At 42.2% G+C, this 23,315-nt stretch overlaps 1 protein-coding gene and 1 long non-coding RNA gene across 3 annotated transcripts in view; one reads left to right on the top strand and one right to left on the bottom strand.

The window, feature by feature from the left end:
- The window catches only part of GPR63 (G protein-coupled receptor 63), a 32,088-nt gene extending 29,642 nt beyond the window's left edge, over positions 1–2,446 (bottom strand). For both annotated transcript variants that reach the window (XM_061460265.1, XM_061460263.1), the window contains exon 1: positions 2,310–2,446. The gene's annotated coding sequence lies outside the window, so the exon portion shown is untranslated. The remainder of the gene's footprint in view (positions 1–2,309) is intronic.
- Positions 2,447–4,546: 2,100 nt separating this feature from the next.
- Positions 4,547–7,889, top strand: LOC133273425 (uncharacterized). The gene is made up of 2 exons (XR_009744789.1): positions 4,547–5,269; positions 6,072–7,889. It is a non-coding gene; the product is annotated as an uncharacterized LOC133273425 (long non-coding RNA).
- The last annotated feature ends 15,426 nt before the right edge of the window (positions 7,890–23,315 follow it).

Below are 23,315 nucleotides of genomic sequence, written 5' to 3'. Positions count from 1 at the left end.
CCTTATGGGCAAATGGGAAAGCCACCAAAGCTCCACCTACTCCCTCTTCATCCCCCTGCACAAGTGCAGAAGAAAGCAGCCCTGACAGTTCCAAGCAGCCAGCTATGAAAAGCAGCATTTTATAGTGCCAGAGATCCTCAATGCAGGGAAATTAGATCACTATGATTGAGCAGAGTTAAGAGAGGCTCCTTACAACACTACCGATAGTCTATGCCTCCACTAGTAAATCCAGCTATGCCAGGAACCACTCGTGAGAAATGGAACTCAAGTCATGAGGACTGCTGAACTGATAGACACAGCATCCTTCTAACCCAGGCCAGCTACAGCTCTCCTATGCAATTCTGGGTCATGATTTTGGATTTAACACTACCCAGAAGCCAGTCCCAACCAGTAGCTTGCATTCAGCTATCCTGTTTTTGAAGGCAGGAAAGTTTAGCAGATAAGACAAGGGCTAAACCATGCCAGCTAGCTTCAGGATCAGAAAAGAGTATTGGGTACATTTAATTAACTGGTAGAGAAGTAGCCATAGCCTCTCCAGGCTTCTTCGAGGAAGACTTTAAAAGTAGTGCATGCAATGAAGCATACAAGCAGACCCTGGTTAGCACCATCCGACAAAAGTCATCTACACATTGTAGTATACAAGAAAACTACAAATTAGCAGAGCTCATCTTGGCTTCTTCCCATTTCCTCTGAGCAGGCAGACCTTGCACATCATCTACTAATCCAGTCTCATTTATTTTCTCGTTTAAAAAACAAAGTTCTATACATTTAGCATATGCTTTTACAGGAATGCTACTCTAATAAAGGAGTGTCACAAAATCGCATAAGAAGCTGGGTTTCTGAGGGCAGATCATCATCGCAGTAAATATTTAAAATGAGAGTTACTTAGAAACAATTATTATTCTAATTACTAGTCATCAACAAATCTGCTTCTGTAGACTAAACATAATTACTAGTGAATCTATTACGTTATCCTGAAAACATAGCTCCAGCTAATGCTGGCAAGTACATTTTTCACAACAGATAACTGTGCAAAAACAGTAAAAACACATGTGACAACTGTCAATACACAGCTATTGTGTGTTATCAATACTCTTTGAAATCTCTTTATTTCAGATATCTAGAATTGGTCTGTTTAAAACTGCCCCTTTCATAACCAGATACCTCTGCTGCCTTTGCTCTAATGACAGAATGCATAGGATGTCCCACAGAAAATCCATTGAGCAAAACACATTTGCCACTACTTAAACATTCATGTTTTCAGTGAGGACAAACAATTTTGTTTAACAACCCTCCTGGGCATGGATCAAACTTGCCAGCTATTCCTAGCTCTGACTATTTAAAATATGCATGTCACCTGCATCTTTATGCAAATCCACCGTTTTCTTGGAAAAGTGTTTTTACTTATTTACAAGGAAAACTTTACGATATGCTTTGTTATATATTAAGCTGCACTGTATCAGCTGACTGCTAAAAATCAAGTATGATGTAAACTGTGTGGAACATCCACATAAAAATTACGTATTTACATAAGCAGGTAAAGAACAACTGGTATTTTTGAAGTGAGACAGTTCTCTTTGCCCAGGAGCGACTCCCCACATGAAGGGAAACACGCACACCGCACCAGACACCGGCGGGTTCTCCGCGATCAAGTTATGCACGACCAGAAGTCTGAGGAGCAGGTCCGCCAGCCCCGCCGTGCCCGACCGAACCATCCCGCCGCAGGGAGAGAAGGGCCGCCTCCACCCCGCGGTGACCCGCACGGCGGCACCCAGCCCGAGAGCTTCGGAGAGCGAGAGACGCCAACTCTCAGGGATGGAGCCCAAGCCGGAAGGGCGGCCCCACCACCGGAGGAAAGTCCCCACCGGTGCCCGCACGGCCACAGGACACGGCTGAGAACTCCCGCCCGGGGCTGGCGGCGGTCCCGCCCCCGGGCCCCGCTCTGCCCCGGAGAAGCACCCGCCTGCCGCCTCCCCTCAGCCGCCGCCGAGCCCGCACGGCGCCGACCGTTACCCACCAACGGCTCTGGGAGAGGGGGCGCCCGGTAGTTCTGGGCCTCCTCAGGGCGCCGATCTCCTAAGCGACCCAGCCCGCGGGCAGGAACCCCCGGTACTCCCCTCCCGGCCGTGGGACCCCGGCTAGAGGAACCGGCACAACCGTGCGCGGCTCTTCGCGGTCTCTGCTGCAACTCTGCCTTCTCTGGCCGCCCAGACTGCCGCCCCCTGTGGAGCAGGGGCAGCCGCAGCTCAGCCTCGCCGAACAGCCGCCGGCGGATCCAGCGCCAACTACGGCGCAATGCCTCTCCTCACCTCACGGCGTGGCCGGTGCCCCGCGGAGCCCAGCGCAGCACAAGCCCGGCCTGAGCTCTCTCCGGGAAGTTTCCTGCCATCGCAGCGGCCGGGGAAAACAAAAGCTTCCAAGCCGGGAGCGGGAAAAGGAGGAAGAAGGTCAGCGCAAGCAGGAGAGCGAGGGGCATTGCTAGCCCGCCGCGCCGCTGCCCTCTGCTGCCGAGCCCCGCGGAGGGCAGTTCGCTCAGCGCCACCTCCCCATTCGCTTCGGTGGCGGCTCTGCCGCACAGGCAACGCCGCGGAACCGCCGGACCCAGGAGGAGGCAGACAGGCAAACCAGCACCGCCTTGCCTTTCTATGCCGTGCCGTGCCGTGCCCTTCCTTGCTTTGCCCTGCCTGCCTACCGGCAGCCTCCCCCGCGCCCACCCGTCCCGCTCGCTACAGCGCCGCCGAGCGCCGCCCGCGCCGCGACTACGGCTCCGCCCACCCGGGACGCGCGCACGCTCCGGCCGAGCGGCTCCGGCGGCCCCCGCACCGGGGCGGTGGGTGGGTGGATGGGTGCGCCTGCCCTCGCGAGTTCCGTGCCCTGCGCTGGGGCGGCGAGGCTCGACCCCCTCCCATTGTCTCCCCTCCCTTGCCCCGCTCCCGTTCGTGTCCCACCGCCAGGCGTCCAGCGGCTGTGCCTGTACAGCTGGAGACCCCGCTTCTGCAGAGCCAGCTGAAAGAAACGCTGAGGGCAGGAGCAACAAACGCAGAGCTCCCAGTCTTCTACTGGGCTGGGTCTAAAATATCATAGAAGAATATAGAAAATATCACCCACCCAGGGTTGGAAGGCCTTTGGAGATCATTTAGGCCAACCCCCTTTCCAAGGCAGGGTCACCTGCGTCAGGTTACACAGGAAAGTGTCCAAGCAGGTTTTGAATGTCTCCGGAGATGGAGACTCCACGCCCTCTGGGCAGCCTGTTCCTGTGGTCTGCCATCCTCAACGTGAAGGAAGTTCTTCCTTATAGAATCATAGAATAGTTAGTGTTGGAAAGGACCTTAAGATCATCTAGTTCCAGCCCCCCTGCCATGGGCAGGGACACCTCACATTAAACCATGTCACCCAAGGCCTCGTCCAACCTGGCCTTGAATACTGCCAGGGATGGAGCATTCACAACCTCCCTGGGCAACCCATTCCAGTGCCTCACCACCCTAACAGGAAAGAATTTCCTCCTTATATCCAATCTAAACTTCCTCTGTTTAATGTTGAGGTGAAACTTCTTGTGTTTTAGTTTATGGCCATTGCTCCTCATCATGTTGCTGGGCACCACTGAAGAGTCTGGCACCATTCTCTTGGCACCTGCCTTTGAGATACTTATACGCATTAATGAATGAGATCCCCTCTCAGTCTTCTCCAGACTAAACAGGCCCAGGTCCTGCAATCTACCATCATGAGAGAGATGCTTCAAACCCCTGATCATTCTTGCAGCCCTCCACTGGACCCTCTCAGGTAGCTCCTTGTCTTTCTTGTACTGAAGAGCCTAGAACCAGACACAGTACTCCAGACTTGACCTCAGCAGGGTCAAGTATATGTGGTAGTATTGCAGTCCTTGTGTACATAAAGGGAAAATTAACATAAAAGATTTCAGAGTCGCTGTCTCAATTATATAAATTTATAGTGGCTGATTTTTAAGGACTAAGCTATTATGTATCCTCATTGCCCACACTGCTAACACAGTAAGGAGGAAGATTTGCCAAATAGGGTATAGTTGCAATGCTGAGGTCACACAGTATGTAGCAGCCGTACCACCTGCAGCCTAGAATAGGGTGACTACTGATGCCGAGATGTTCAAGGCAGTAGACCATAATTTCATACCAAAATCTATGTGGTTCAGGGTAGCTTATTGTGCTTTTAGCTAGTTGTCTTATTTTCATAGTTAAAACATACATTATTGGCAAGACTCACTTTATCATATTAAATGGATGTACAAGGATACAAACTGATAGGAAAACTCTGTATTGTGTTACAGAACTTGATGTCTGAGCCAGGATGTCTTTCACAATTCCTTTTTCTATTCAAACTGAGTTTACCTTATTGCTAGCAGTAGGTCACTACATCATGTCACAACTGCTCACAGTGAACTCAGAACACAGGAGAATAAGGAAGCTTCTCAGTGTCCCAAATGGATCTCTTCAGCATGAAGCTGATGTGATAGATGCTAGCAGGATGTTAACTGCTACATCCACTGATACTGCTTTGACTTTTGAGAAGTGCAACTCTTGATTGAGTTCAGCTGCACTGCACACACAAGCCTATGGTTGAGAACTGCAAGGCAAATGCAGAGAGGAAGCTATTCTTTCTGGCTGCGTAAAGAATTCTTGAGCAAGTAAAACTATTTTTTTATTCTTACATCTTCTTTAACAAGTGGTGTGAGCACTTTTTTGTTGTAATTTCCCATCACAGGAGAACCCCTGTTAAGTTCTACTCCTTGTTTTGAGTATAGAAAGAAAAAAATCTTGTGGAATTTGTTTTCTGAGATGCACTCTGAACTCCTCCCATCTGAAATAAGCATAACTAACCAGTGAGAAACTGCCCCACTGGGCCTTCTGATTTGTATTGCTGTGGTTGACTAAAGTCTTTAAAGACTTTTTCTAGCACAGGGGAGATGTGATATATTGATTGAATCTGAAAATCCTCAGATATTATCACTGCACTCCATCTTGTGGAAGAGGCAACAATATATTTTAAAATGATCCTGTAGTGGGATTTTTGAGTAATTAAACCCAACAATGCCTGGTTCTTGCTGCCAAAGCAAGGAACTACCTACAGCAGTGGTTACAAGCAGTTGTTTAATTCTCAATCTGCCTAATTGTACCCAGTGGATTTGTATAAATGTCCCTTGGGTTTTAGGTATGAGCTTCACATCTCTTTGTTTAGGAAAGGAGCTTTAGGAAAGCATCTGAAGAGTGATTTGAAAGGAGAAACTAAAGCTTTCTAGGTGAGGTTGCCAAGGAGCACCCCAGATTCGGGAGAGTCATCATAAGGTTAAAGAAGCAGCAAGATGGAGAAGGGATGGTGATTTATGGGATATGTGTCTGTGGTAAAGACTGTGCCAGGCAGGATTGCTCTGTAAGGAACTGCCTGGTTTGGGTTGGTTTTGGGTTGTTTTTGTTACCTCTATAGTAAGTACAATAATCTTACTGAGTCTGGGATGCTATCTGTCTTACCAAAAAAACCCAAATGATGAAGTTCTCCCTGCCCTTCTGAAAGTGCCTTTCATGGCTTGTGACCTTTTTCACCTTGATGTTCAGCGCTGCTTTGGGAAATCAGAGTAGGTATTGAGGCAGCAACTGTGAACCATAGCAGAGGCATATGCATACACATTTGTGTCTGGGCAGATGCAGAGAGAATTGAGAAACTTATCTGGATTCACAGCTATAGAAAGGTTAGACTTATAATAGTTGCCCTAGGACAAGCTTGAAGATAAAGCCATTTAACTTTGTATTTTAAGTTATTCATTAAAGGGCTAGTTCCCCCAGCTGTTCCTTGGACAGAAGAAAAAAATGTTTTCTTGAGAAGAGACTGTAGAAAAGCTTAGTCATTCAGACCCAAAAAAGCAGAGAAAAATGGGTCTTGCACAGGAAAAAGCTAGGAGAAAATTCTGTTGTACAAATGAGGATCCTTTGAATTACCTCACCCCAGAAGCAGGTTCCACAAGGAGATTAAATTTAATTAGTAGATGTGAAGTGTGGTTTTTGTTTTCTGGGTTTTTTTTTTGTTTCTCCTTTTATTTTTTCCAGAACTGCACCCTCTTGCAGTAGTAGCAGTGTGATGTGGCATGGAAGAGCAGTGCTAAATGAAGCACTGGCCTTTTTAGTTTCATTTACCAGAGAGGGGCTTGGACAACAAAGTGGTCAACTTGCTGATTGCTGGTGTGCTTTACTGCTCCAAACTGTGCCAAATCCAGTAAGGTAGAATTGATCAGCTTTAAGAAACGCCTCAGTGCAAAGAAAGCCTTGAAGATGGAGCACCTCTTTCTGTCTACTTTTGTAACAGTGGAGACAGGTCTCATTAATTCTTGAGATAATACTAAGAGCAGGGTATCTTTATGGACTACAGTGTTTGTTAGCCTTTTCCAGACTCCTTGGTCATTTTCGTAGGGCAATGACTCATCACTTCATTACTGCACTGATTACATTAAGACGTTAGTATCTTTACAATACAAGTAACATAATGCTTATGCTAATTCACTTTATGCGCAACTGTCAGAATACTCGTCAACTGGAAGTATCTTACATGAGCATTTCAGAATTATTTAGACTTTCCTGATTATTCATATTTATGATATTTAACTCTATTCAGTGATGATTTTGTGTATAGCATGTAAAAACTCAGAACAAATTGTCAGAACTTTTTGTGCAACCATTAGATTTGTTTGAAGGGAAATTAGAATATAACATGACTGCTCTTCAGTTTTTGCTAGAATCCAGCCTCACAGATTTTTTACAGAATAGGGCAAAGGCTAATGTTGGGGTGGGGGTAGCAAGGAAGACTTACTCAAAAGGAAAAGTCTGCTTTTGTCGAAACATTGAGTGTGGTTTTAAAATGATGCAGTTTTGTTTTTTTTTTCCTAACAGTAGCAAGAAGACATGCAGATGAACAGAACAAAAATCAGATGTTAAGCGATTTTCTGTTTGCGCTTATTTTACTAAGCATAAGTACAAGTTAGTTATATAAAACCACAAAAGAGTCTTGAATTTCAAAGTTGCCTCTGAACTCTGTGGTCTGAAGAAAAGGAAGGCTTCAGGAATGTGGTTTCTAGTATATCCAACATAACCCCCCCACACACCTCTTATAATCTTTTTTTGCCTCTTATTTCTTTGTAATTGAATTAATTTGAAGACATGGGAAAACACAGCAGAGTATAACTATGAAGGGTCAGTACCAAGGTCTTACCTCAGTGGGGTTATTCATGTGCTTGAATTTACACAAGTGCTGTGTTCTGCCCGCATGTGGAATGCAAGCAAGCTCACCCCAGTGACTGGAGGGATTGAAGAAAGACTGGGTGAGTAAGGATTATAGTGAAAAAACAGACTGCTATTTTGAAATGGAAATTTATGACATTTAGCTGAGAATTGATGCAGAAGGCTTGTGAACTGGAACTGAGTTTGAAATGCAGCATGAAAATGCTTTCACACCTTTCTCTAGAAAAATGAGGTTCTCTAGAGCTGTTTTTGCAGTGGAGTAAATAACAACTAGTCATTTCCTCACAGATTCAGCACTTTGTATTCTATCCTGGTTTTGTTCTGAGAGGAAGAGAAAGAAGGAGAAAACATTTGAACAAAATTTGTGTCAAAGTAAATATGAGATCATTTATTACGTAATTTCAGGTATTGACATGCATTTGGTGTCTCTTGTCTTCTCTTTTGGCCATCTGACTGTTACCAGAGTTATTCCTCTTTTACTTCTCATAGGAAAACTGAAAAGATGGTCAACAAACCTCATAAATCCACCTTCCTCTCAAAGGGTATTTGCTGCTTCAGTTGCTAATGTTTGCCTTTGAAGCAAGATAAACCAAAGCTGTGTTGCATCTGTGCGCATCCACATTGCCATGGGGATGTTTTGGGAAAATTCAGCATTCAGCTTCCAGTTTATAAGACCCTGAAGTGTCTGGGCTATAACTTCAATCCTTCAGCAATTATAATCTTTTCAGAAGCTTGTGGTAGTGGAAGACATGGCACGGAATCGTCCCCAGAGTGATATTTTGCCCCTGGAACTCAGCTTTGTGTGTCTTCATCCCATGTCCCAGTTTTAACAAAGGAATGAGTAACAACACTTCTGTTCATTTACACTCTTGTGTAAGAGAAGCAACTGACCTCCCCTTCTAGGCAGCATGCTTCCTGGTATTTCTGATCTGGGCAGGGAGGCTACGTGCAGTATTAATGAAGTTGGTACACTCTTTTTGGTATGACATTTGTTTCATTTTGTTATTTAATTCAGGAATCAGGGGCAAAAAATCTTGATTCATAGACTTCCTAGAGAAGAGCTATAAACTTCTTTTCCCCTCTGTGCTCTTCTCTCCCCACAATTTAATGTTTCCTGTGCTTACAGGCAGAGGGTATAATAAAAGAAGTCTAACTATAGTCGTTCCCCCATCCAGATCCCAGCTATGTATAGTTTTGTAAATTTGCTATTCTGTCACATTCAGACTAGATTTATATTTACTCCAGTTACTCAATCCAATTCTCAGCAGAACCTTTATGATACATATTGATATCTTTGTTTTAAAAGCAGTTATTTTTACTTATTTACTTATTTAAATAAGTATTTTTTTTTTCTCAGCAAATGCTTTTAAGTCCTTACATTGTTGTTTAGTGAAACTAACTGGAATGACCTTCCAAAATCTTAATGCAGGAAACTATCTACAGTGAAGCATCTGAACAAATTCAGTGTTTTCTGCAACTACACTGACTAGGAAAAGCATAACAAAACAGGATTTCTGCCACAAGACACCTTTATTTTCTGATGTCACATATTTGGTATCACTAAACCTAATTCTGCACATCGTGTTAAAACTTGCTATTCATTTACCAATAAATTTTACTTGTAGTAGATGCTGCAAATCAAGATGGACAACACAGATACTACTCATTAAAAAAAAAAAATAAATAAATACCTAGTTCCATTTTATTTAGAACTGTCGTGGTTTAAGCCCAGCCGGCAACCCAGAACCACGCAGCCACTAGCTCACTCCCACCCTTTCCTCCCCCCACTCCAAGAGGGATGAGGAGGAGAATCGAAAGAATGCAACTCCTACGGGTTGAGATAAGAACAGTCCGGTAACTAAGGTATAACACAAATCACTACTGCTACCACCAATAATAATAATGATATGGGAAATAACAAGGGAAGAGAATACAACCGCTCACCACCCACCAACCGATACCGAGCCCAACCTGAGCAGTGATCTAACCCTTCCAGGCACCTGCCCCAGTTTAAATAGTGGGCATGACGTGCTGTGGTATGGAATACCTCTTTGGCTAGTTTGGGTCAGGTGTCCTGTCTCTGCTTCCTCCCATCTTTGCCTCCTTCTTGGCAGAGCATGAGACTCAGAAAGTCCTTGGTCAGAGTAAACATTACTGAGCAACAACTAAAACCATCGGTGTTATCAGCACTGCTCCCAGGCTGAAAGTCAAAAACATAGCACTGCACCAGCTACTAAGAAGGAGAAAAATGACTGCTACTGCTGAACCCAGGACAAGAGCCAAAGGCAATGCACTGTAAGCCTAATGTTATAATGTGGCCTCTGTAACAAAACAGATTTCTGAACTGCTAACTGATGACAAATGCTTCATAAATCTGCCAGTTAAACAAAAATAATAGTGAAAAAAATCATGTTTGAAAGAGAGCAGCAGAGTAAGGCAGGCAAATAATTTACCATTGGGAAGTATCAGTGTTGGAATTTCCTCTGAACTGGTAACTTCAGCAAAGAATTAACATGAAATAGTGAGTGTAAAACAAAATTGTGTGTTCAGTGGATTTAATATAAAATTTTTATTGTGTAGTTGCACAGAAAAAAAAAAATACTACCCTATTTTAATTTCACTTGGGGTTAGCTAGTTTTTAAGATTCTTTTTAAGTTTCCTTTGTCCTAAATATGCCTTATCATTTTTAGAACAGCACTAGTAATTTAACAGTGACCTCCACATATTGAGGCTTTTACAACTCGTACTCCTCAGAGAGAAAGATATCTGAGAACATACATGAATACAGGAAGTGCCCCACTGGCTGGACTGGGGATCTTTTTTAATCTGAAATGGGCGAGAGACCCTGGTGCATATCAGGTACTTTGAGTGTACATCAGATAAGGCAGGCTGTAGTCTCTCCTCCAGAAATACTCATTGAAGTTCTGGCTGCACTTTTTCCTCTCAACTTTTATTTATACACTTCAAATCAAGGCCCTTCCAAGCCGCAGTCACAGAATCACAGAATTGTTTGAGTTGGAAGGGACCTTTAAGATCATCCAGTTCCAACCCCCTGCCGTGGGCAGGGACACCTTCCACTAGACTAGGTTACTCAAATCCCTGTCCAGCCTGGCCTTGAACACTGCCAGGGATGGGGCAGCCACAACTTCTCTGGGCAACCTGTGCCAGTGTCTCACCACCCCCACAGGGAAGAAATTTTTTCCTAATGTCTAATCTAAAACTCTGCTCTGTCAGTGTAAAGCCATTCCCTCTTGTCCTGTCACTATATGCCCTTGTATTTAACAGGTCTGGGTTTTTTTGCTGCAGCCACATACCAAACAACAACATTGCAAAGGGTAAAGTTAAAATACTAATTGAGTAGCAAGAACTGCTTAGTTATGTAGGTCTTCCATGACCATGCTGAGAAATGCTGACATGGTCATTTCATTGCAAATACTTAACTGATTTGATACTGAAAGATTCCATCATCTCAAAGCAAAAATTAGAAATGTTTACACGTTCAACAGTTTTATCATATAAAGACAAGTACCAATACAACCAAAATTTTTAAAGTAACCTGCCCACTTCATAGCTTCATATTTAGCTCTGTTTTCTCGAAGATAAGCCCAGTTAATCACAGACTGCATTGGGTTATTTTTAGGCTTGATAGTGTCCAAGGTTTTTCCTGTAGAGATAGTACCACAAAGCTGCTGTTTGATGGAATCTGTTGCAGGGTAAGTGAGAAACCCCCCTCAAAACAAACAACTTATTTTCTTTTTTGATTGTATGGCTTCTTAAGTGATTTTAATAGACATGAAGCACTTAAATAGAAAATTCTTTCTTAGGTCTTATTGTGAAACATCAATAAAATCTGTACAAATGCAGTTCTAATAAAAAAAGAGAAGCATTTCAATATCTTCAGCTACTTAAAGAAAGTGGCGGCAGGTTCTGAAATGCTGCTCCTCCAGCTATAAGTCTTGTTGTGCAGCAGGCTTTTGAAAAACTTGTGAACCAGTAGATGATATGCAGATGAAAAGCTTTATTTTTAACAGCTATAAAAAGCAAGGTTTACTTCTAAGCTATCCAATTACACCATAATGAAGTCTTGGTGTAGTTACACTCTGTACTTCTTTTTTGACGAGGTTAACACTTCAAGAAGTTTTACACTGAAGATATAAATGGCAACACAATTATGTATTAATGTAAAAGCAGGAAACACAGGGAAAACACAGTAACCCATATTAAGGAAACTTTAAGTATTTCTAGCCTCTTGAAACATACTCATCCACCTTCTGTGGCACTTCCAATATCAAAACTCAGAACTACCCTATTCCTTATTCTAACACTGGAACACATCTCTCAGATCCCTTCTTCCTCATCAGTGCCTCAGATCAACAACTGTGGATGTAGTTTGCCTGTGCAAAAAGTCATTGGGAGCACACAGACAAATACTAATAAGTAGCTTCTCAACACACAATCATTACTTTAAATCCACGTAACTAAGTTAACGCAATAAAGCCTAGTAAAGAGAGGCATGATGTGTAAGATCAAATCTTAAATGCCAACCTCCCATGAAAGTAGTAAAAAGTCAGCATTGCCCATGCTATAAATAGTATGTTTGCCTTATATATTTATAAAAACTTACAGAACTTTAATACTGCACAGATACTACTTTGAAACCTGACTGATAATGGAAGAAACCAAGTAGTCTAACATTCTGCATTCATTTAAATTGTTGAAAACACACAGCGATTGATTTTCACAGAAATCTGGCAGTTTGAAGGTGGGGGGGTGGGATCTGTTCATAGCCAAGAAAGGAGGATGTCTAGATATTTCTGTTTTAAGCAGGTATGCCACTGTCCAAAAACAAGGTGAAAGTTAATTCAGTTCAGTAGCATATTAATAACATGAAAACGCTCCAGCAAACCATCAAATATCTGGAAAGACAATCCACAGTGTTTTTTTAAACAAACACCCCTCCCCCACCAAACAATAACAAAAAAAAATCCCAAATCCCAAACACACAAATCCCTAAACAAATTCCTTCCCTTTCTCACTCCCACCTCTATTGTAGTTTTGTCCAGATCTTGTAACAGCATCATCAATCAATATCTTGGCTTTGTTTTGTACAGCAACGCTGCCAAAAATCTTTGCTTCAGCTTTATATGTTCCCTTTATAACCTATGTTCATAAAACCTTACTGAGTTTTCTAATACCATGATGACAAACTTTATGTAGGAATATATACTTATAACAGTCTTTGATTTTTTTTCCTGAATTTTAACTTCTGAGTAAAAGGCCCTTTAATTCCCTTTCTAAAATGGTAATAAATGCATACTTAGCGAAAGAGTATCAGTAAGCTTCTCCAGTCAGGCTGCACCCTCAATTCCACTTCATTTTCACCAATTCTTGTAAAACAGTAGAATTATTACAGCTATTGCAGCACACATGTTGCTGCATTAACTGTGGTTTACATAGAACCAAAACCAACCACGCTCACAACACAGTCCAGGCCTTAATGACACACAGCACATGGTACCTTTATCCTGGAACCTGGAGAATCCTCAAGCTCTCATTTTACTTCCAGCCCGGCTTGTAATAAGGATACACTGCAGGTGTTACAGAGATTTAGGCCAAACTGCCAGAAACTACACATGGTAAATGCTTAGCATTTTAGTTGTGACCAAACCCCGAGACCTTCACAGGAGCACATGCATTCATAAGTAAAATAACCTGTGACATCAGATTGCTGGAAATGCAGGTAACTTACGTGAGGTGCATGGGGGTTGTGTGTGAAAGCGCCTCAGTTCAAGAGATGGAGCAGCGAAACCACCTCAGGAGAGAGCCGCTCTTCCTCCAGAAGAGGGGAGAGGAGCTTACACTGCCAGCTATGAGGAGCAGACACCAAGCCAACCACTTCGAGGAGGAAAAGCTCAGCCACCCTGGTGAGTGGGAGAGCTCCACTCTTCCCTGCAGAAGGCACCTCCTCGGGGCACAGAGGGAGGGGTAGGAGCTCACAAGCACGAACCTCTCCGCGGCCGGCTCCTCTCCTCCTCCCCCGCCCCCGCTTACCTCAGCGGGCCGAGCGCCCGAGGGGTTGGAGTGCGGCCGTTATTACCTATGAGAGGCCCGACCAGGGCGCTACCGAGGTGGAAGCAGAGAGGCGCCGCGGAGTCACCCTGCCGGCTGATCCTCCTCATCAGTCTCCCCCAGAGCCCGTCCCTGTTGATTGCCTGTGTCCATTCATTCCATCATTCTCCCACAACTCCAGGAAGAGCATCACTGGCGAGCATCCCCCTGCCTCTTGGTTAACCCTCAAGAAGCGGCAGGGGATGTCAGCGTTTCTCTGCTTCATGCCCTCTTCCAGTTCCCCATCTCTGGATTTTCAATCCTGTAGTTCTTCCCTTTCATTGTAGTTTGTTGTTCATTGTAGTTTATTTTTCTCCTTGTTTTTGTTACCCTTAGCCCTCTCCCTCTCTAAGGGGGCTTCAAGGTTTTGATAATAAGTACATAAGCAGAAAAGCAAATAGAAACAGTAACAGTAAGATAAATTATTTGTAGAGTACGCACAACCTTGGCCACCTTCTTCAGGCCTTTTTCTTTGTATTTCACTGGCTTCCATGGCTATTGGGAAGGTAAATCCTTGCCCAGTCCTTTTACTATCCATCTCTTGCTACCATATCCGGTGACGCCGGACACCTTTTTTGCCTCTTGCTTGAATGCTACTACAAATTCAGCGAGTGATTTCGGAGAACTTCAGTCTCAGTAACTAACATTTCCGAGTTATATCTGGTTGTTAGATCTGGCAGTGCTATGTGACAATCCATATGCTTCAGAGCAAGCCAACTCATTTAGCCAGTTAAAGAGTGTTGTTAATTTTTAGAATTGATGTTAACCTATACATGTGCAGAATTTCATTCTGAATCCTGTGAACGATTACTTTTACAATTTCTTGTATAGTTTATGAATGTCTGTTGCTCCCAGTGCTTTGACTATTCCAAAGGAAGAGCTCTACTTCAAATGAAGTGGAATTCTTGTTTAAATAATATCAATCATATCTTTGGTATGAGGGAGACTAGATGAAAATGATGTAGAAGTAGAACCTAGATAAGAAGACAGCAGAGAGAGCAAATTGGGTGCTTTGAAACAGTACCTGAGTCCTGGGATAGAGAAGTCAGCTGCTTCTTTTGTGGCTGGTGATCTCCACGCTGATTATATAAGGAGGAAGGGAATGGGTGCTCATTAAAAATCATTGTGACCTTCTTAAGTTTTTATTTCTTTTCTTATTTTCATTTCTAATGTTTAGATGCACAAATGCTAGAAGTGAACAATTAGGAAGTTGTTATTAGAGACTTCTTGACATTGAACTGTGTGTGTATGTGTGCATATATATGATGCGCCCTTTGACTTTAACGCTTCAGACTAGAGGTCAAACAGATACATGCTGAAGAAATGCCTTTTTCTTTTCTTTTTCCCCCTTATCCATTTACTTAGAGAAGTGATGTGGTTTAAATGCAGCCATGCAGCTCGTTCACTCACTCCCCCCCTTCTTGCCCTCCCCTTGCTCCCGGAGGGATGGAAAGGAGAATCAAAAGAATGCGACTCCCACGGGTTGAGATAAGAACAGTTTAGTAACTAAGGTATAACACAAATCACTACTGCTGCCACCAATAATAACAATGAAAAAGAAATAACAAGGGAAGAGAATACAACACCTCAACACCAGCCAGCCAATAACTCGCCCCAGCCCACCTGACCAAGCACTGACCGATACCTCCTCCAACCCTGCAGAGCACCAGCCCTTCCGGGTAACTCTCAGTTACATCCTGGGCATGACGTGCTGTGGTATGGAATACCTCTTTGGTCAGTTTGGGTCAGGTGTCCTGTCTCTGCTTCCTCCCAGCTTCCCCACCTCCCTGGCAGAGCATGAGGCTCACAAAGTCCTTGGCCAGACCAAACATTTGAGCAGTAACTAAAAACATCGGTGCTATCAGCACCGTTCCCCAGCCGAAAGTCAAAAACACAGCAGTGCACCAGCTACCAAGAAGGAGAAAAAATGACTGCTACTGCTGAACCCAGGAAAAGAAGTAATGGCTTTTTAGTGATCAGGCATTTTGCATGTTACATTTTGCTTGGCACATTAATTCCTGCCTATTCCACATGTAGGGCAACTGTAAAGGCAATCACACAGACAGCAGGCTATTCTTTTATAAGGCTCTTCACTATTTTAGCTTCCTGTTTTAAAAATACAGACGTTTTAAATCAGTTTTCTAGCAAATAAAAGTACCTGATGGTGTGGGGGATTTTTGGTTGTTTTTTTTTGGTTGTTTTGGTTTTGGGTATTTTCTGGGGGTGAGAAATATGCAAAAAATAAGTAAAATAGCCATTTAAAAAATGAAGAATTTGACTCTATTCTATGCTTACAAATGCTGATTACTGGGGAGGACTGTAAATGTGAAAGCTCTATGTCCTTTTAAAGCAACACTGTCTTATTAAAAGTAAACATGATCGAAGAATCAACCTTTAGTTAATGAGCAGCATACTCCTGTCCCTTTTTGTTTGTAAATAGTCCAGCTGATGCCAGCTCTGATATATTTTTCTCCTTTTTTAATGCACAGAGGAGGTGGTTACAGCAAAGATGTATTTTAAACCACAAACTTGGGAAAATAAAACCATTTTCAATTTCAGATCATGTTTACTAAAGCATACTTCTCCTGATTGCTCTATATAAAGTCTTTTATAATACTATGATTGATGACTATAAATACACAGGCAGTGAGATGGCAATCACCAAGGAGGGAGAAGAGCTATGAATAAATTTAGGCTTGAAATTTAGAACATTTCTAATCATCAGAAGAATCAGGTTCTGGAACAGCTTTTCAGCAGAAGTTACTGTGGGATGAACTCCTTTCAGTACAAAGTTGACATCTGTGATTTCCAGCTCTTCCAATTTAATCAGAAGGCTGCAACACAGCCTGGAGTTTTTCTTTCTTTCTTGTGCAGAATAACCAAAAAAAACCCCCTGAATTCTACAGTCTGAGCATCCTGCTGTCTGTGTGGGGACATAGCTACAGCTCTGTCTTAGCGATTAAAAGTAGAAAATCCAAATTCTGCTTTGATACACCTTGCCCGTACAGGGAGTGAAGTCTTACTGAGCTGTGTTAAATAACTTGTATGAAAGCAGCTGTGGAAGCTTCAGACATGACTGCTTTTCTGCTGGAGGGCACTCTCTTGAGAGCTGAGCAGGCAGAAAGGCTCGTACAAGTGTTTCTTATTTGCTTCAGCAAAAGGTCAGCCAAGATTAACTGAAAATACATTAAGCAATAGGTTAAATGACACCAGCTGACTTTGTGCAGAAGTAGATTAGAAATGCTCACAGAGGCTGGTCCACAGCTGAGCTCCAGAGGCAAGTGAGCTCTGACAACAGTTCCTGCCATTTCTGTGGTGACTATCTGACACAGCTCAGTAGCTGTCTCTATGCAACCAGTTATTTCTGCTGCAATCCGAATGATAGTCTCTGTGCAGCAAGGACCGTGGAAATATTAAGCTTGCAACAATTCTGGACAGGGTGAAAACAGTTTGCTTCCAGACTTATGCATCCTCAGATATTTTCCTGTGGCAGATTGAGAAATGCCTGATAGAGGGCAGGAAAATCAACTGACAATACAGACTTGTGGGTTTAACTCAAAAACTGCTAGAGCTCACGCTGCCCTAAGGCCTGTTTCTTCTTAGTCTGTTTGGATGCTTCGGTATCATATTGCTGGTCCTTGGAAGTGCGAAAACGTTGGTGAATGGGTGTTTGGCACCTTGACCAATGAACATCTCATTCTGGTGAGTAAACCAGAAAGCTACCATACAGCTTTAGCATGACACTCATGCTGGCATGTTTTATCCCGGTGTTAAGGGTGAGCAGTAGATGCTTACAGGAGCAGCGCAAGAAATAGGTCATGTACCAAATGATTACATCTGGTTTCCAGCAGTTTCCACTTGTTCTTCCTTGAAGATGTTACATTCTGACTGCTGTGTTTAACAGCTACACATGGACTTTCACTTCAGTGTTGTGTTTTGATTTTGGGGTTTCTTTTTCTAAACTTCTTTTTTAATCTGCTTATACTTTTGACCTCCATAACATCTCATGGCAACGAGTTCCGCACTTTAATTATACATTAAAAGAAGGACTGACAGTGCACAGTAGCTACACATTTCTCAAAGCATGTTTGCCATTTTAGTGCCCTTATTGCAAAGATCCAGCCTACAGGGACACGTGCAGAAGCTAGAAATGGAAAAGGTCTACTGTACCATAGTGTTAGTTTCAGCCTTAATAGAAAATGTTTCAGTCACAGCTTGACGTGGTAACAACAGTATACTTAAGAGATATAGCAGGACTCTGAACAGTCTACAGGGTGTGAAAACACAATGACTTCTACAGCCTCCAGGGTGTTTTTCTTCAACAGAGCAAACACGGCAGGATTCATGTTAGAGTTAGCTGTTAGCATCTCTTGGAATAGTAGATGTTTTGAGTAGGCCTGTCATTTTCCTGACCACTGTAGTTCTAGAGGTATTTCCTATTCTTTTTCAACAGTTGATAGACTAATTCTGTGTGGATTTCTTTGTATATGCATTACAGAGATGACATTGTTATATTAAATCACAATCTGTAAGTATCTTCATGGGAAATACAGTTGTTTTCAGTACCATAAATAGTGGCTAAAGGAGAGGCAACAAATGGCTTACCACAATCAGTCTAGAAATAAAGATCAGTTCCAGAACCATGAAGGCAGTAAATTACTGCAGTAATTTGTTAAGGTTTATGCAGGATTGTCTCTCACTTGAAGTTGCTTGATCAATAGATGGGTTTGGGTTTTTCCCTAAATCTTCTTTTCTATTTTGAAGTAAGGAAGCATTACATCACTTTATTTTAGATTACATTAGATTATCACAGTGGTCATGCCTAAGATTATATGAAGTATGAAAATAAGGATAAAGGAAGAGCTCGGGATAACTATAATCTATTGAAAGCCATAATTTCCTTGGAATAATTCAAAGGAAGTAAATATCAGTTAGTTTAGACAAAAACTCCTTTGGTAATCTACTGCAGGCTTTTCGTAATGAACACCACCACTGCAGATTCATGTAATACCTTTATTTAGTGGTAATCCAAAGTAGTATACAGATAATATATGGAATTATTTCAGGCATCTCTAAAAAGCAATATCTTCTTGAGTAGAAATGGTGAAATTATTCTCTGCCAACAATAAACTGTATGTTGGATCAGCAGTGTGGTTTCTGGATATCTGGAGCATAATACCATCTGTAGGTATATATTCCATCTGTAGAATATAAGAGCTACTCTCTGTCTTTTGTGAAAATGATAAGAAACAAATGTTGAAGAAAATGCCTAACTATACACTGGAAAGCCTTAATCCAAACCAATCCTCAATATCTGATTAAGATACTGTGGAATTTGCATTAACTTTCCTATTCTCCCTATAAGGGAGAAAAAATAAATTACCTTATTTTTGCTCAAGAAATTTTAAGTCCTTCAGTCCTGCTTCAGTCCTGCTAGTGGATGAAAAGCCTTATTTCCTTTTGGCTTTTAATGAAAGTTTCTAAGCCTTATGATTTTAGAGAGAAATTAAAAGTCTGCAACGAAAGTTCAATAATTGTAAATCAAATAATCCCATGAACTCCATATTTTTCTTAAAATTCCCTGATGCTTGAGGGCAGTGATACAATTCTTAGCAACTGGGACACAAAACTTTCCTGTGCTTGGGACTGGTAATATTGTAATTTCTACCTCTTTGTAGCCATTTATTATAGATGAGAAATAACTTAGATTTTGTTATAGCCTCACTCTGCCTTCCAAGAACACTCGAACAAACTCCCACAGATTAGGTGACTTCGAAGTGAAGATGTTATTTTTTTCCAAATGTATGTCCTTTGTTCCAAAGTGCCCTCAGTCATTAAAAACACTCAGTGGCATGCTGAATAAGGAAACCAAGCTTTTATAACAAGTGAATTTTTGTAAAACTCAATAATATATCACATCACCTGCCCAAGTTTATTTTACCTAGACAGACTTGAAATGTCATACATATTTTAATTAGCACAGTGTATGTTATTGCTAGGTTTTAAACCAGGTACGGGTTTATAATACCTGAGAGGATAGGTAGCAAGAAGAACAAATTGCCAGTCTATACTTAGCTGAGCACACAATTGGCAAAATTTGGTGCAGGGCAGTTGTATTAAAGAGTTGAGTTCTGTTGATCCAGATGTCAAAACTCACTTTAGGTTTTTCATATGACTTCTAATCATTGTAAGTAGCTCTGATTTTTATACATTTCTAACTGAAGCAGGCCTGCCAGACTGCACATGCATGTAATCCGCCTACCAGGCATATGGGGACTGTGGAACAAATAGATGGAAGCAGCTCAATAGTTTTTCATTGGCTTCAGGGAACAAATGGATGCCTAGTGAACCATCAGCATCCTCTCAGTATGTTTTTTAAGTCTTTTCAAAGCTGCCCTTCTCAATCCCCACTGAGAATGTAAATTTTCACATCTCAAAATTATATCATTGTTTTATTCAATATTGCTTTTTCATATTTTTTTGGATACTCAGCATTAATTTTCTGTCTAATTTTGTTTGTGTTTGTGCCTACGAAAGGTTTTTGTTTCTATGTACATGTTCTGCTGTGGTAATTATCCCTCCTGCACTGTAATTCGAGCCAGAAAGTTGATTTATTCTCCATGTGTTCTTTGTAGAATTGAATGTGTCACCTTTTGTAACTGACTTACTTCTGACAAAGCTGATCTAAACAGTTGCAGAAGTGTCTCATTTCCTTCGCAGTTATGAGCCCAATTAACTTGTCAACATTTTCCACTGGTTAGTTACTACACATTTACCACGACTCTAATCAGCTATAGAGGTAGGAGAAAGAAGGACAGTTAGGGTAGGGAGTGGTTTTCCTTGCAGTTTCTAGTGACAAGTATAGATGGAGCCTCATTTCACAGTGATGGGTCAGAAAATCGCAAAGAGGTTTGTTCAGTGATTGTGATCTGACTCTGAAGCCTACTGAAATTGGCTTTGGTATGACTAATTATTTCAGTCTTGGTTGTTTCAATAGATACTTAAAAATGAGATTGTGCTATTTGTCTTAGTATATTTCATCTGTCATTTCACATGCAATTTGCTACATAAAGACCAGCTTCTGCTGTCTTTGTTCATCATATGCTGAGAACACCATGGCTTCATGGAAAAGGTGAAAATTCATTAAAAAAAGAGAACATTAGCTATTGTTCTAATAGCATTAATCATAGAATTGTTTAGGTTGGAAAAGATCTTTAAGATCATACAGTCCAAGCATTAACCTTGCACTGCGAAGTCCACCACTAAACCGTGTCCTTCAGTGCCGCATCTGCACGCCTTTTAAATGCCTCTAGGGATGGTGACTCCACCACTTCCCTGGGCAGCCTGTTCCAATGTTTGGCAACTCCTTCAGTGAAGAAATTTTTCTTAATATCAAATCTAAACCTCCCCTTGTGCAACTTGAGGTCATTTCCTCTTGTCCTATTGCTTGTTACTTGACAGAAGAGACCTACCCCTTTTTATATTTTGCTTCTTTGCATGTTTTCTGTATTGCCTAGACTAATTTACTGTAGATTATCCTAGGAAAGTATCACATGGAATGTTGTGTGATTTAAATATAGCTAGAGACCACAAGGGGCCTTGATAGAGAGTGGGCCACTGTGCATTGTGCTTTCCAGAACTGTTAGAAGGTGCAGAAATCAGAAGCTGTTGATCTAGCCTGGCACTTTCGGAATTAATACTGTGTTCAAAATGTTTTCATTCTTCTTTCATGAGAATACAAGTGACTACTCCTTTTGAGAGGGGACTGCCCTCACATTGTGGGCTTGTTTTTCTTCACCTCAACCATCATGGGGGTAAAGCATGCCCTCCTGGCAGCAGGGCAGGGTGCTAGCAGTGGCTGCTGGAGGTTCCTGGCAGCCTTTTCCAAGCCCTCAGTCCATCCCTGTCCACTAGTGATGTGACGGTACAATCTGGTGCCCAGTTAGAATTGCACAATACATCTACTGTCAGGGTGTGTCATAACCTGTGATGTTCAAAAGGTTCAGTGCTCTTTGACAGAAGGCATCTCTGTGAAGGTGTTTATTTTCAAGCCTCTCTTGGGTGACAGGAGGTGATTTTAGATCTGGGATAGTACAGTTCAAGAACCAAATCATGATGATCTGTCCATAGAAAATTAAAGTTGCAATTCTGGTCTTAAGATACCTAAGGAATATATGTAGTGAATGTAAAACTAAAGTTGCCTCTTTTCTAAGAGGGCAATCTGGCTGAATGGAAACCATGGTAACTAGGATGGCATATCTTGTTCCTGAGTGATAAAAATGCACAGAGTAGGCTTTGTGCTTAGCAACAAAACCTAATCAACCAAGTTTTGAAATAGCCTTCCCTCCAGCCCTCCACTGCAGCTACTGTCCTTGTCCCATGCAGTCTGTGTGCCCGGTCTTCATGCTTTCATTTTCACTAATCCATCCTTTAAGTGTGCAATAGGCAGCACAAAATATATTTCACACAAAAGAAAACAATTTATTCTTCTTGGCCATTGCTTTAGAAGAATACAAAACTCAGATCTCCTTCCCTGTAGAGCTGTTGTAAAGTATGACTCATCCTTGGCCAGCATATTGGATGTTCACTTTAATTAGAATATGTGCATCTAAAGATTGTTGTAAACACTTGCTGGTAATAGCAAATTACTCCCTGCTATACAATGGGAAGTAGAAGCAGTTTTAATACATTTAATACATTAAGCTGTACATTTTAAGTCATGTTAGGGCAGCACACTGACAAAAATTAATTAGGAAACTCTCTAATTAGCGTACATTGGCTGCCATACAAATCATGTTGGCATGAAAAATGGGAATAATGTAAATTGCACTCTGCAGTGATTAAATATTTTCTAAACACTAAGCAATATTATAAAAATCTTTGATATCTACCCTGTGCGGCAAATCTGGATGAGGATCCAGTTTATTTATGATAATGAGTGAAAAGAGATAAAGTATTGTTGCTTTCTCATTCTCGATGGTACATGTTTAATAGGCTGACTTTTGTAGAATCATAGAATAGTTTGGGTTGGAAGGGACCTTTAAAGGTCATCTAGTCCAACACCCCCCTGCAGTGAGCAGGGACATCTTCAACTAGATCAGGTTGCTCAGAGCCCTGTCCAATCTGACCTTGAGTGTTTACATGGATAAGGTATCTACCAATGCTTTGGGCCTGTCCCAGTGTTTCACCACCCTCGTCATTAAAAACGTCTTCCTTATATCTAGTCTGAATCTCCCCTCTTTCAGTTTAAAGCCATTCCCCCTTGTCCTATCCCTACATGCCCTTGTAAAAAGTTCCTTTCCAGCTTTCTTGTAGGCCCCCTTTAGGTACTGGAAGGCGACAGTTATAAGGTCTCCCTGGAGTCTTCTCTTTTCCAGGCTGAACAAGCCCACCTCTCTCAGCCTGTGCTCACAGGAGAGGTGCTCCAGCCTCTGATAATCTTCATAGCTTTCTCTGAACTCAGTTGAGCAGGTCCACATTCCTCTTGTGCTGGGGGCCCCAGAGCTGAACACAGCACTGCAGGTGGGGTCTCATAAGAGCGAATCACCTCCCTCAATCTGGTCATGTGTCTTTTTCATCTCACTTGCAGATGCTTCTTTCAATACAGGCAGGTGAAATGTCTTTATACTTACCTGGGATATAACTGAGCTCTGTGGAGAAGGACTTGGGGGTGCTGGTCAATGAGAAAAGGAACATGAGCCGGCTTCAGTGTGCGCTTGCAGCCCAGAAAGCCAACCATGTCCTGGGCTGCATCAAAAGGAGTGTGACCAGCAGGTCAAAGGAAGTGATCCTGCCCCTTTACTCTGCTCTTGTGAGACCTCACCTGGAGTATTGTGTGCAGTTCTGGTGTCCTCAACGTAAAAAGGACATGGAACTGTTGGAACAAGTCCAGAGGAGGGCCACGAGGATGATCAGGGGACTGGAGCACCTCCTGTATGAAGACAGGCTGAG

This window comes from Pezoporus flaviventris, unplaced genomic scaffold, assembly GCF_033815535.1.
Source record: "Pezoporus flaviventris isolate CSIRO_AGI_PZ_B2104156 unplaced genomic scaffold, CSIRO_AGI_Pfla_v1 ptg000031l, whole genome shotgun sequence".
NCBI lineage: Eukaryota > Metazoa > Chordata > Aves > Psittaciformes > Psittacidae > Pezoporus > Pezoporus flaviventris.
The sequence above is the reverse complement of the archived record's forward strand: the minus strand, read 5'-3'. Positions and strand labels throughout refer to the sequence as shown.